General features: G+C 40.7%; 1 protein-coding gene across 4 annotated transcripts in view; it reads left to right on the top strand.

Moving 5' to 3' along the window:
* Positions 1-12,538, top strand: part of LOC129762074 (octopamine receptor Oamb) — a 336,413-nt gene that overhangs the window by 154,025 nt on the left and 169,850 nt on the right. For all 4 annotated transcript variants that reach the window (XM_055760061.1, XM_055760060.1, XM_055760059.1 and 1 more), the window contains exon 3: positions 2,215-2,861. The gene's annotated coding sequence lies outside the window, so the exon portion shown is untranslated. The remainder of the gene's footprint in view (positions 1-2,214; positions 2,862-12,538) is intronic.

Genomic DNA, 12,538 nt, shown 5'->3' with positions numbered 1-12,538 from the left:
GATCGTGTCTGGACCTACTTCAGACAACATTCATTCGAAATGCTGGTATCACACACATATGCACACAACTCGATACCGGTATCGAGAATGATGCAACGTGGTAGAGTTACATCGGACGGATACACATTCTAGACAGCGATCAGCCAACATATGTCGCCGCTGAGAGTTAATTTGAAAATAATGCTGCTTTGCTGATCGCTCGCGTATCTCTGTGCGATAAACTATGCGTTTGTTGGATAGAAGAATAACATTAACATACCCCAACACTAAAACTAAACACTAAAACTTAACTATCGGTCTGGAGAGAAGCCATTTCAGAGCCACGCTACTGCTGTCGCCTGGTGACTGGTCTGGTCACAGATGAATCGTGTCTGAAGTTGCGTTTCATCTTCTTCTTTATTTGTTTGTGGAGGTTTTAAATCTTTCGATTCTTCCGACTTCGACAGTTACATTAAATTTTATAAAAAAAAATTTTTTTTCTTCGAAAAAGCAATCAAATTGATATCTCGAGATTTGTGTTGAGACGGCTTGCGATTGGAGATTGGCTTTAAACTATATTGTGTCGGGTTCCAGCATCTTTGAAAGGGTGACAATTCAGCAAAAAATGGCAAACGTATAATTGGCCCGCGTTACAGGCACCCAATGATTATTCTAACTAACGTGACTAATGAATACAAATCTGCCTCTTATTCAAATGACTGCAACCCATACTTCTACTTCCCCCTGGCACGAATCTCTTTACCCGCGTACGCAATACTATTTTTACGTCCGTATAAAGTGACACGAAAACTTGATTTCTGATGCAAAAAAGTAGTTACATCGTTATTGGGCGGTTTATTGTCTACCCACCGTGAACTCAAACCAATGAACTTAGACAGTTATCAGGTATGCTGTAAAGGTCCTCGCGTTAGTATTTGTGAATAGCGTGCAGTTTGGGAGGAATTCTAAACAAAATTTTAGTTCACTTCGTCTCCGAGTTCAATTTTGTGGAAAAAACACTATTGACTATGGACATGACTCAATTTTGACGGAGAAACTGCGTGGAGAAGCCAAAAGTCATTTTCAATTAAATTCGAAGGGGAATTTCTTCAAAGTCCGCTGACTATCCGCGGTTCAATATTACCATGCCGAGCCCTGGCAGTGAATAAAGAGAACGTGACTAAGCCGGTGCAAAAGTGGCTTGCCGTGAGGCAAAACAAAATTGTGTGTGATAGTAATTTTATATTATTGATAAAGTTCTAAACGAAATACCTGGAAAGTTATAAAAAAATAGTGAACTGAGGGTGAGAAATACGAGTTCAAAGTATTTGAATAACACAAAGTAATAATTTTCATCCACATTTCAACAATTTGAAACTGCATTGGGGTATGTTAATGTTATTGAGAGTAAATAGCTCCACAAATACGGATGAATCATTTTGACGTTTGTTTGGGTCAAGGCGATGCTGTCACTTTTGCATATGTCTAATGGGTTTGAATCTCGGAAGGATTGTTGAATGCAAAAGTCGATCTCATTCGGGCTGCAGAATGAAAAGTCGATCTCGATCGGATTGCGAAATTTGCAAACTGGTTCGTGTTCCGGAAAAGAGGTGAATGATTTTGACATTTTATTTCACTTCAAATGCCCATTGAAAACATTTCTTAAAATTCATGAAAAAATACCTCTATTTGAAATACAATTGATCAGTAATTACATTCGCATTTTTTTCGAGAACTAATTACGACCCATATCATCGGAAGCGCCCTCTTTTCTCCCCGATAAATGTAACAAAACAAATGCTCGCGTTCGATGAGCCGTGTAAATTAAATCTTGCAGACAGATTTTTCCCGAAACCAAAACAAATGGCGGCAAAAAAAAGTTCAAAAATAAACCCGTCGGACGTTAATGAACCGCACCGAACCAATTAATGGTAACCATAGCGATTAAACGAAGCTTATAATGCGACTTCCATTGGCGCCGGGAAAACCCTTCCACTGCAGTTGTCCACCATTAAATTAAAACGAATGGCTCGCGCTTTCTCGCTCATTCATTTACTCACTCACTCACTCTATCTCGTCTCTTCCGTCGTCTCAGAATCTACGGAGCTACTTTGGTGTATCTACTCCGCCGTCCTTTGAGTGCTCGAAGAAAAAAAAAAGCTAGTTAATGGAGGAAAAAAAACAAAGTAGCCATTTAATTAAGAGTCCTTTTTTTTATTGTTTCAACTTGTGCAGTGTGAAGCCGAGCAGTATAAAAGAGATGGGAAAATTGAAACAAAGTGAATAGTGTACGGTGAGAATGTCAAGGTCGATCACCTAAAATGCGATTCCAGTTGGGGAATCAATAAAGAAGAAGAGAGTGTCGCGAAAGGAAACGACCGTTTTCCTCCCCGTTCAAGCGAGCAAGCAAACAATTTCCGGACGATTAAGGACGAAAGCAGCACTCGGTGGGTGGTTTTGTATGCGACGGTATCATACGAACTGAAGCGGGTTAAGCGAGTGTGTGGTCTATTGTGAATAAAGTGTAAGAGACAGGAGATACGGTGATTTTTTTTCCCCCAAGGGTTTGCTTGAATGGCTGCCGCGGAACAACGCTTGCAGTGGTGGTGGCGAAGATTCCATCGTAATCCAGTCAGCCAAAGCGGAATCGGTCAGGATCAAGCGCTGGCCGGGCTGTCGTCCAGAGCGCAAAATGGCTAGACGACTCGGCTGGACGAAGGTGAGATTTGTCGTCAAAACGAACGCAACCCTTGCTGCAGCTGCTGCACGCGTAAGAAAAAGAAAAGTCACCAGACCAAAACCGACCACAGCAGTCGGAAAGGCGCCACGAAGGAGCCGAAAACTCGGGAAGCAGTCGTTGTCTGTTCGCCGATCGAATCAAGGTGAGTGTGATGAGGGTGGGAATTATATTTCTCTCGAAGGAAAAACATTTTTCTGTGTCGAGGAAGAATTCCACGAAAACGGAAACAAATTACCATTCGATTTTTCCTACCATTAGGGGACCGGTACTTGGCACCAGAATTCTTTTGTTATTCTCGTACCGTTTGGCCAGTGTTTGTTTTTCCAAATCATTGACATTTGATTCATTGGTGGCGACGTTTCTTTTCTAGGCCGCGACCATGTCGGCGACAACTTTTGCATTCGCATAATTCAGTGGAAGTGATTTTTTTCTTCACCCAGCTTCTCACGCTTCATCGGATTTATGTTTTTCCGTTCGAGGTTTGTTTGTTTAATGGTTCATAACGAGGTTTTCCTTTTTGACTACATAAATCGGCGACATTTGCTCATTGAAGCGTATGTTATTCCAACGAGTGCTAATTATTAATCATGTTGCTTACCCAATTCTGGTGGAATTTAATCTCCTGGGTCACGAGATTTATCCAAATTCCGAAGGGTATTAATATGTAACCTTTTTCAGAGTTTGGGACGCTCCGGAATGTCAATATGAGCTAGCAAAGCTCGACCAACCTTCCATGGAAAGCGAATAGGGTAAGCCCCTGTGCTTCAATGAATTTTATACACAGTAATATTTAAATTTCCTTGGAATACTCCCCCCACCCTGCCCCTATCGTTCGCTCGTGATTGATGTGTTCGCACCGAACCTCGGGTTTCTGGGGTCCAAGAGACGGCAGACGCAAACAACCAATCAACATTCGGGTACTGATTCATTATTAATTGCCTTCCAATATGTCGGACGGACGTCGAGACACTCTCCGAACCGTTGATCTAATATTTATGAAAACCAGTCTTCCTGTCTTGTTTCTTTGCCTCAATAAATCGTTCGAGAACCAGGCCGGGCGGATGTGAATTCGATCCCCAGTAACACAGAGCCCCGTTAGCAAAGTGTCGAATTAATATGTACGAGTAACAGAATAGCAAAAAAAAAAAACACAAACGCATCGATAGTTTGGTGCGTTGGCGCAAATCTTCTCGGTCGGCAAAGTGGTGTGGAGTGAGAGGAACGGAGTGAAGTCGGAAGAGAAAAATAAAATCAAATAAACAAATTCACACCTCCGTGGAGGTGACCGGTGACCGCCGGTAGTCTGGTTTGGAAGTCGAGGGTAATAAATATTTCAATCGCACTTCGAGGGCCTGACGTCCGACTAGGGGTGATCGAAATATGGGGCACGATAAGCGTCAAGTATAGTGGTTAATTTGAGAGCAGGAAATATCTCAGCTCAAAAATGTGTGCCTATACTTTTTGGCCATTATAACACAGAACTATGGAATGAAGTTTCAAGTTCTGGAATCTGATCATAAATTTGGATCTGGATTCGGAAATTAGAATCGTGCATATATCAAATTTAAGATTAGAATCTCATTTAAAAACTGGGAACTAGTCTACACAGTATGTTCAATAAATAAGGGAACTTTTTATTTAAACCATTGAACACGTAACGCCAAAATTAGAAAGGTAAAGGTTTCACCCTTTCAAACGCAGCCAACTTTATGTAAATCGGTTGACAGGTTAAAAAGTTACGCGCTTTTCAATGACAGTATGTTTTGTGCTTGTGTCGTAAAAATCCAATGGAACAAAGAGCAAATATTAAGTTTTGTTTTGTGAATTTTTGATGAAAAAAACGGATTTGTGTCATCGACCACTCTCCGTATTCTCCTAATCCACCATGGGACTATTTTCTGTTCCCTAAAAAATATAACTTTCTTATCTTGATAGATAGAGGTGAACATAGTTCGACAATGTTGTAGTCCCAGTTATTTGAGACATCTTTGCAGCCATCCCTTGTCAAACCGATATAGTGGTTCTCAGATTTTCGTCAAAAGTGGTAATTTTGTTCTTTATCGCAAAACATTAGACTCGTATTTGTTTATTTTTTCATTAGGGGGCCTGTAGGAGACTATGAGTTATGATATGAGTTAGCTGGTTCTCCGGATTGTGGACGGGACACTATTGGCACGAATAAGTAGTCGAAACGAAACTATACAAATTACTCAGCTCGATATTTTATTTTCTCCACGATATAATGTACGAAGCGTAGTCGCTGATCTGTATGTGGCTAGTGAGGCTGAAGCTATCGTATCATCCTATTTTATCCATCCGTCTATCGGCTTAGAGACAATAGGGATTAGAAACCTATTATCTGCTTTGTGCTATATGCAAATTAGGTTTAGAGATTTTTATCTGCGCGATCGATTTGTAAGCGAGAGCAAATTATTTAGGGTACGGAATGTATAAAGGGTGTGTCACATCAAATTGCATTACGGATAAAACGCTGTAGAAATTTAATTTTTAGGAATTATATCTTCAGCTTTGGTTTTATAATCAGATAAGAGTGTATAGATCACGTTGGCCATGCTTCACTGTCAATTTTTCTTAAATTTGGAAAAATGTCGTCGAACGAAAAAGAGCGTCGTGAATTAATCTTGTACACTCATTTCGAGAATCCGGAGTTGTCACATCGGGACATCGGTAAGATGCTGGGAATCGTCCAATCCACGGTCAGCAGAGTACTAAAACGATACTTCGAGAACCTAACCATCGACCGGAAGGTGAAGAACGGCAAAAATGGATGCTCCGTCAGTGAAAAAGATCACAAGCGCGTAGTTAAGCAGTTTAGACGTGATCCGAGAAGTTCGGTCCGGGATGTCGCCAATAAGCTGAATTTGTCAAGTTCATTCATCCAGCGGACCAAGCAGCGGGAGGGCCTGCGTACATACAAGGTTCAGAAGGCTCCTAACCGCGACGAAAGGCAAAACATTGTGGGGAAGACGCGAGCCCGGAAGCTGTCCACCGAAATGCTGACGAAGCCGCATTGCCGGGTAATGGACGACGAAACCTACGTCAAAGTGGACTTTCGTCAGCTGCCGGGCCTGTTGTTCTTCTCCGCAGAGGACAAATTCAGCGTTCCGGAGGAGATTCGCAAGCAGAAACTATCCAAGTTTGCCAAAAAGTACATGGTGTGGCAAGCGATCTGCTCTTGCGGAAAGCGGAGCGCCCCCTTCGTGATGACCGGCACGGTAAACGGGCAGGTTTACCTTAAGGAGTGCCTACAGAAGCGCTTACTACCACTATTGAAGCAGCACGAGGGCCCGACCATTTTCTAGCCGGATCTCGCTTCGTGCCACTATTCAAAGGACGTGTTGGAGTGGTACGAAGCCAACGGGGTCACCTTCGTGCCAAAGGAAATGAACCCGCCCAACGCGCCGGAGCTTCGCCCAATAGAGAAATATTGGGTGATTATGAAGCAGGCCCTCCGGAAGAACCCAAAAGTTGTCAAATCGGAGGCGGACTTCAAGAGAAAATGGATTTCTGTTCAAAAAAAACTACAACCTGACGTTGTACAGAACCTTATGGACGGGGTAAAGAGGAAGGTGCGAGCATACGGGCTTGGGCTCGAAGTATGAATAAAAAGAAAATGCCAAAAGTTGTTTAATAGTTTTCATTTTACTGTCTAAAATTTTCAAAAGGACCGTCTACTGGGCGAATTTCTACAGCATTTTTTCCGTGATGCAATTTGATGTGACACACCCTTTAGTTGACCTATTCCTTAACATACCGCCCACCATTGAAATTCTATTTCAATACAATTACTTCATACCAATCAATGGTGGTGGCTATCTATAACTAGCTATACTTCTGTTTTATACTGCAGTAGAATTATTTCGTAAGAACTAACAGTGGTGCGAACTGTAACTATCCACGTTATTTTCAAGGTTTTATAAATTAGTTACTCGCTGAAACAAAGCTCTTTTCCCAACGGCTGCGGGTTGAAATATCGGGATCGGTTCATTTTTCCAGCGAACAAGAGTGCGTGAATGACCCTGCACGGGTTATCTTCATTGGAGATGCCAAGTCGAATGTGGATTCGTCGGTAGGTGAATACGTCTCGTGGTCTGCCAATTTACAGTATTTTAGGTCGAGACAAGATTAAGATATGGTGAATGGAACACTGATACTTAACATGTGAGAGGGTGATTAGACCCTCTCCCATCCAACAATGCTTTGTTTTCTGGATCCGCGAACACCTGGATCTATGATGAAACTGCTTGGAGCTGATGATTGTACATAATGGTGAGAATACAGATGCGCGTAAAAGCTAGCATGAAGACTCCATCGGTTGTCTGGATGTTGACTTCGAGTATACAGCCGTTGATGCTGATGATGTATTCTACGGTACGTCCGCTGGGATATTTCATCAGAGGTCGATGATCCTTCTTGGCCAACATCATGCCAATGACGATATTGTCTCAGGTCAGCGGTGGTGAATAGGATGATTCGAAAGTTACGACACTTGTATTCCGGGTTGACATATGATGACGGAAGGTCGGCTTTTATTTTTACGGTAGGTTGGCGTTTGCTGTGAAAGGATGTGATGCTGGTGTGCACGACATAGCGGGCAATATTGCGAATACAAAGAGGCCAAAAATTTGTACGACTTGCTGCGTATGACAATCGAAGTCCGGCGTGTAGAAACCATGTCGGTCGAGCTATCAGAAATTTTAGATGATGATTATGTTCAAACAATATTTCTTGTTTCTGATCATCGTTGATGCAAGCGTTGTTTGGAAGGCCAAAAGCTTGAAATGTGCTTTCCTTCAGGGTAGGTGACGGAAATAGATCGAATACGCAGGCTGTGGCGGAGAATTCAAGATGTTTGGTGATTGCTAGATGATTCCAGGTTGGTATTTCAGGCCAAAAAACCTCATTTGCTGGCTCCCTCAATCGACCTAGATTCCTGATTGACGATGAGTTTAATCCATAAATTTTGCGATTATCTTTGAGTCCGACTGTAAAGTTCTTTAATCTATGTGCGCTGTTTGATGCCCATTTGTGCAACTTTCTATGAAATTTGATGGCTTCATGCTCTGATACGATTCTACAAAGCAAGACGTCGATATGAAGATTTCTACAGGGTGTGGAATAAAAATCTGCCTTTTCCATAGCTAGTTGACGGATGCAACGGGTAGCGGAAAATGAACCACTTGCGGTCACATATCGAACGGTATGAAGCCCATATAAAGCATGAGAATCAAGCTTAGTGGTGGAGTTTTCTGACTGCATATAACGAGGATGCGACATTGAGTCCGGCTGAATATCGAGATATAACAAATCTGTTTCTGGATCGATGTGTTCTAATTCGGTGTTTTTCCAAAAAACGGTTGTGTACGATGTGATCAATTCTTGATTAGGAAGCGAGCGATGTTCAGGTTGTTGTAAGACAATTTCTTGTGACTCTTTCAATTTGTTTGATACTGTTTCTGTCTTTGGTAAGGATGCGACGTATCTGCTGGTAGTGCTTCGTGTGGCGGTTTCAAAAATACACTGATGATCGTGTACAGAAGTGTTATCGTTAGAATGATATGATTTGATATTCTGCGAACGCATTTGTTTTTCTGAATTAACCTCGCTGCAGAACTGAGAGACAACGGAACGATTGTAGATGGTGTTGATACATTTTCCAGAAACAATCCATCCGAAGACGGTCTCTTTCAAGATGGGTAAATTTGCACCCAGCTCAATAAAACCGTGAAGTAGACGGTGATACATTTCAGCTCCTAGTATTACGTCGATATTGCTGGGTTCGAAGAAGCGTGGATCCGCTAGGACCACGGATGCTGGTATATTCCAGTTAGCAGTCAATATATGAATCGAGGGAACAATTGGTTTGAATTCATTCAAAATATGGAACTTCAGATCCACTGAGTAGTTGGAGTAGCTAGATAAAACCTTTGCCATGGCAGAATGCTTTGAATCTGCCACGCTTGAGCCAACTCCCTGAAGAGTGAGAGGATCTTTTTGTTGACGAAGAAAAAGTTTTCGTGCTATCCGTGCGCTAAGTAAATTTCGTTCAGAACAGCTGTCTAGTAATGCGCGAGCCAACTGAATGTTACCATGTGAATCCGCTATTTTAATTATTGCTGTAGACAGAAGTACAACATTTCCTCGAGACGATGCATTTTCAGGTAAAGTATTCGGTGCGTGAGTTCCCACTTGGAGTGGTTGCAAAACGATAGGCGGCACTGATTTATGAGCGAAGGTTTGCGATTTTGACTTAGAGATGAGTGTTGCGATTGTAGCGTTCGATGAGGGCAGATGTTGAGGGGTTGTGGGTAGAGTGTACTGCGACGAAGTGATTTCTTCTTCCTGGTTGGAAACACTATTAGTTGAGCGCATGTGCAGCATTGTATGGTGCTTTCGTCCACAAACGCGACAAGCTGAACTCGGACAAACCTTTACCATATGGGAAGAGGAGAGGCAATTCAAACAAAGACCAATCCTCTTTGTTAATTCAAACCTTTGGATAGGAGTCAACCTGAGAAAGGATTCGCATTTGAAGGGAGAGTGATAAGGTTGTTGATATATCGGACAGGAATTACCCTGTGTGGCTATAGTTGCAAGTGTCGATCCGAAATTATGTTTCGTTGGTAGTTTGTAAACATCTTGTCGTGTGGTTTGTTCACGAGCCTTTACTGATGCTAATGTTTGTAGAGTAGCTAAGTGGTCACGAAGAAATTTCAATAAACTTCCATACTGCGGTACATCACGAGAACTGTGATAACGTTCCCAGTGCCTTTGTGTTTCAGTATCCAAACGTTTGTACAGTAAATGTGCAATAATATGAGACCAACCGTCAGTGTCCAACTCGAGTTTTTGTAGTTGGAGGAGGTTGCGTTCGTATGAGTCGATCAACATCACTAATGAATCGTAAGATTCTCGTTTAATAGGTTCAGCATCCAAAAAACCATCCATAAGTGTCCGAGCAATAATCTTCTTATTCTCGAATCGTTCCTGTAGCTTTTTCCAAGCGATCTCATAATTTGCTGCAGTCACCTCGATTGAATCCACTAGCGTTCTTGCCTCTTTGGTCAGTACTGAGAGGAGGTAGTTGAATTTATCGACTGGAGTAAGGGATATATCTTTATCTATCATACTCTGGAAAGTATCTCGAAAACTAAGCCAATCCTTCACGTTACCGTCAAAGAGAGGGATTTGGAAGACCGGTAGATGAACACGGGATGCAGGAGAATGGAAAGGCGGAGTGGAAAGGTCAGTCACAGCTGTCGGTTTTGTTCGTCGAGAAAGGAAAAAATCCTTGAGATCAAAATATGTGTTTTCGAAATCAATTCGCGTTTTTCTATTGGATAATTCTGCCGCTTTGATCACTTCGTATTCTTTTTCATCCTTTGTTTGACCAACGAAGCTTAAATCTTGTTCTTGTCTTGCTTCGATCTTGGCACGATTGTCGAGAAATTTTGTGTACAATGTTTCCAGATGTTCCAAACGTGAATCTATTTTTACTTGGTCACGCAAATCCTCAAAATTATTTACGAAATCTTGTAGGTTTACAAGTGAATCGATGAAACCATGCTCAATTTTGGTCAGCTCCCACAACGACGCCATTTTGTTCCCTATTCGTTATCTAGGTCACTAACCCACTCAGATTAACAATTTACCAAATTTTGTATGAAATCACTAATCAACTTTCAATTATCTATCAATTGAAACTCTCATGCACATTACCGCTTCATTTCGATTCGCACCTTGCTTTTGTGAATACTCACGATGTCACCAGCGCTACGCTATCCTTAAGCGATGGAGGATGATAAAAATCCGTTTGTCACGGCTAACTGCTCCACGTTGAAATTAATCGTCGAAATTTGATTTTGATGTGATGATGATGATGATGATGGTCCCGCCTCCTTCCCCTACAGAGGTTTGAGCAAGACGAGTTATCTAAAAGATAATTTATTTTTTTTTCAACATGAAATCAGTTTAGCAAACATGAAAAACGAACTGATTTTATTTACAGATATAAGTTCAAAAAATTGCAATGTCCAAAAAAGCCAATACTCAGTCATGTCCGCCACAGAGCCGATACGGTCCCGACGAGGCCCTTGCAGCCAAGTGGTCCACCAGAGCACAAGTCCAACCGCCAGCCTTGTTTTAGATTGACTTTGAATACCCTCATTCAGAGAAATCGAGAAAATTTCCTTTACGAAAAATTCCTAGACCGGCACTTAAAAAAAACTTTCAATTTAATATCCTTTATATCTGTGTCTCGCGCGCGACGCTCAAACTTTTGTAGACTACTTTTATTTTTTTTTTTAAACTAATACAACTATAAGAACGACAAAATAAAAATAAAAATAGTCCATCATCACCAAGATCATGACAGACATAATAGAGTTCAATACAAATTTAAAAAAGATGATTTAAAAAAAAAATTAAATAATCTACATAATATAATCCGTTCAAAAACTTCGTCAGATTCATTGAAAATATTGAAAACAAATTGCAAAAAAATTGTCCACATTCAATTATCCGTTCGTATAAAACTTCGTCAGTAAAGATCTTCGTCATAAAAATAAACAAAAACTCGTTCAGCTGTTAAGAGAACACAGCTTTCACATGTGAAATACAGTGCCTCTTAAATTCTGTAAGTGTTGTTGCGCATTTAATATGTCTTGGCATCGAGTTGAACACATTTATTCCTTTGAAGTACAACGAATTTTGTGAAGCACATGACAAGAAATTAGGTGTTCTTATTTCATTCGCGTTTCTGGTGTTATAACTATGAAAGTCAATTCCTCTTTCAACTCGATCACACAAATATCGAGGCAGCAAACCTTTAACTACTTTGAAAATGAACACCATAGTTAAATAAACAATCCTTTGCTTCACGGATAACCATTGCAGAGCGTCCAACATTAAAGATGAGGAAGTGAATCTGTTACATTTTAGTATCAACCGCATTATTTTGTTTTGCAAGCGCTGTAATCTCGATATTTGTGTGTCATTGGCTAAAAATAAAATGGAAGAGCAAAAGTCTAAATGAGGAGAGATGATTGATTTGTATAGCTGTATTTTGCTGCAAATAGTTAAATCGTTTTTCAATCGACATGAGATTCCATACTTCTTGGCAATTTTCTTGATGACATTGTCAATGTGAGTGTTGAACTTGAGTTTGTCATCAATAATCACGCCAAGATATTTAATGTCCCGAACTCGATCAATAGTCTCATTATCAATAACGATGGAGACGTTTTCATTTAAACGATTTCGCGAGATTACCATATATTTAGTTTTACTTATGTTCAATTTCAATTGCTTATACTTCAACCATCTACTTAAAGAATGTAAATCTCCATTCAAATGTAAAACGACCTGATCTAAATCATTAGCTGCAATGAATAACACAGTATCATCTGCAAAAAGATTGATATCACAAAATCGTAAAACTCTTCCCATGTCATTGATATACATAATAAATAAAAGGGGCCCTAATACACTTCCCTGAGGTACTCCAAGATTATTCCCTAGGGGATTCGAAATTGTATCATTAAAAATAGTCCGTTGAGTTCTGTCATTTAAATAGCTTTCGAACCATTTATATGCAGTACTCGTAAATCCAAAGCGCTTAATCGTGTTCAACAACAAGGGCCTAGAAATTGTTTCGAAAGCGCGTTTTAGATCCAAAAAAACAGCAATGATATTCTCTTTGCACTCTAGTTTCTCTTTCCATTTTGCTAATACCAAGTTCAATGCGGTTTCACAGGAATGACCTTCCCGATATCCCGATTGTTCTGGTATTAGCAAAGC

Source organism: Toxorhynchites rutilus, chromosome 1 (assembly GCF_029784135.1).
Source record: "Toxorhynchites rutilus septentrionalis strain SRP chromosome 1, ASM2978413v1, whole genome shotgun sequence".
NCBI lineage: Eukaryota > Metazoa > Arthropoda > Insecta > Diptera > Culicidae > Toxorhynchites > Toxorhynchites rutilus.
This window is presented reverse-complemented; position numbering and strand designations above follow the sequence as displayed.